We start from the raw sequence: 2,500 nt of genomic DNA on the forward strand, positions 1-2,500 counted from the left end.
TGCGCCGTGCCGTGCCGCGCCGCGCCCGCGCGCCCCTCCCGGGGGAGCGGCGCGCCGACGGGCCCGACGGACGGCCGGGCTCTCCCCCGGCCTGCCTCGCGCTTTTCTCTCTCTCTCTTTCTCTCCCTTTCGCTCTCTTCTCGCTGCCGTACGCCCTCGACGGCCTCCCTCTCCCCGACTGAGCTCGCCTCTCTCCCCCGGGCCCCCCCGGCGGCCCCCCCTCTCTCGCCCCCCCCCCCGCCCGCTCCCCCCTCGCGCCCGAGCGAGCGCCAGGGGAAAAGCCGGCGAGAGAGAAGAGAGAGAGAGAGAGAGAGCGCGCCGGAGACACAGAGAGAGCGAGCGAGCCAGCCGGCGAGCCGGAGACGGCGAGAGCGTCCGACCGACCGAGAGCGCGCGAGACAGACGCGGAGGAGGAGGAGACCCCCGTCCCGGAGACGAGAACCGAAAGAAGGCAGCGCGGCAGAGACGGCCCCGAGGGGGGAAGACGGCCGGGCGGCGCGCGACGGCCTCGGCGGGGAGAGAGCGAGGAAAGCGACGGCGCCCTTGACGCCCCGAGACGGCGACGGAAGGGGGCGGGGGAAGGAGCGGCCTCGGGGGTCACCCCCGCCCCCGGCCCCCCGCGCACCGCGCGCGGCGGCAGCGGCACGGTACCCCGCGCACGGTACCCACCCGCAGACAGCCGCCCGCGCGGGGGGGAGGCCGGAGGCGAGGCCCGCGCCTCGCCTCCCCTCTCGCCCTCGTCCCTCGGCCCTCGGCGGGGCGCCTTCGGCGCCGTCTCGCTCGCTCCGACTCCCCGGCCGCCGCCACCGCCAGGCGGTGCGGCCCCGGCGAGGACGAGCTCCGCCCCAGCGGCTCGCTCCGGGAGCGGGGAGCTACGGAGCGCTCCCCGAGTCTGCATTTAGGGGGACGAAGGCCCTCGCGCGGCAACCGCTGCGCGGCCGACGGGCCTGCGAAGCGACCCCAGCCGCGCCGCCGGGGCGGCCCCCGGGCGGCGATTGATCGTCAAGCGACGCTCAGACAGGCGTAGCCCCGGGAGGAACCCGGGGCCGCAAGTGCGTTCGAAGTGTCGATGATCAATGTGTCCTGCAATTCACATTAATTCTCGCAGCTAGCTGCGTTCTTCATCGACGCACGAGCCGAGTGATCCACCGCTAAGAGTTGTCTGGCTTTCGGCACCGACCCCGCGCGCGCGGGGGGGCCGGGAGCCGCTCTCGCCCGGAGCGGCCCCCCTTTTCTTTCTCTGGCGCCGAGGCCCCGCGCGGGGCCTGGCTCCGACCGTACGAGCAACGCGGAAAAAACCCCGGAGGGGCGCGTGCGAGAAGAACACGGGGAGGAACCCCACGGAACGCTCCCAAGGCCGGCCGAGAGGCGGGGGGACCCGCGCCCCCGACCGCCTCCCCCCGCCCGGCGAGGGGAGGCGCCGCCTACGTGTGCCGTCCTTCGGAGGCGGCCCAGGCGCCCGGGCTCGGCCCGGCCCTCCGCGCGGAGGGCCGCGCGGCGCGCGCCGCGGGAGCGCGGTGGCCCGCCCGGCCTCGCCGGCGCGGCGCCACGCGCCGGCGCGCGGCCCTCGGACCCCGCGCGCGCGCTTGCCTCCCCCCTGGAACCGCCGCCGCGCCGGCTCTCGCGGAGCGCCGCCGCGCCCACGCGCGCGGCCGACTCTCTCTCCCCAGGGGCCTTGCTGCGCTCGAGACGCCACGCGACGACCGCCGCCCCGCCGCCGGGCGCCGCGCCCCCCCCCGCCGGACCGCTGCCCGCCGGGGGAAGGCGAGCGCCCGAGGGCTGCCCGAGGGCGGACCCGCCGCCGCGGCGGGCCGCACTTCCCGGGAACCGCCGTCCACCCGCACCGTCGGGGGCCCCCTTCCGCGAGCACGCGCCCGGCGGAAGGCGGTGCGGCGCTGAGCCGGGGGGCGACGCCCGCTCTCCCTCGTTCGCCACCTGGAGAGCGGGCGCGGAAGCGCCCCCGCGGCCGCCCGCCACCCCTGCCCTCGGACCGCGCGCGGTCGCGAAGGGCCACGGGGAGGGTCCCGTGCCCGCGGGCGGCGGGAACACCGGCCGAGCGGCGCCGCCGCCGCTCGGCGCGGGGCCGCCCGCGCTCGCCGGCCTCCGACCGCGGAGGGACCGCCGAGCGCTCGCCCCGGGCGGGCGGCGGGCGGGACGGCCGGCCGGCGGCCGGCGCCGCCGGTGCGTTCGAGACGAAGGCCGCCGAGGGGAGAGAGGCACGGCCGCGCCAGGCGCGGCGCCGCCCGCGGCGGGACGGCCGCGGCGGCCCAGAAGAGAGAGCGCGCGGCGGGCCCCGGCGGCCGCCGCCCCGCGGCTGAGGAAGGGCAGAGAGCGCGCGCACCTCTGCCGGCGACGCCCGTTTCGAGCCCAGCGGGTCGGCCCCGCGGCCGACCGCGCGCGCCGCGGCCTCTCCGCCGAGGCCGGGCCGCGAAGAGGGGGGGGCAGGGCGCCCCTCCCCGGCGCGGCGCGACTACCCCCGCACAGCGCGCGCGCGGCGGGG

The 2,500-nt window shown here is 79.8% G+C and overlaps 1 non-coding gene across 1 annotated transcript; it reads right to left on the reverse strand.

Moving 5' to 3' along the window:
* Positions 1–1,007: 1,007 nt before the first annotated feature.
* On the reverse strand, positions 1,008–1,160 carry LOC137466116 (5.8S ribosomal RNA). The gene has a single exon (XR_010994995.1). It is a non-coding gene; the product is annotated as a 5.8S ribosomal RNA (ribosomal RNA).
* Positions 1,161–2,500: the final 1,340 nt, after the last annotated feature.

The sequence above is a fragment of the Anomalospiza imberbis genome, unplaced genomic scaffold (genome assembly GCF_031753505.1).
Source record: "Anomalospiza imberbis isolate Cuckoo-Finch-1a 21T00152 unplaced genomic scaffold, ASM3175350v1 scaffold_142, whole genome shotgun sequence".
In the NCBI taxonomy this organism is placed as follows: domain Eukaryota; kingdom Metazoa; phylum Chordata; class Aves; order Passeriformes; family Viduidae; genus Anomalospiza; species Anomalospiza imberbis.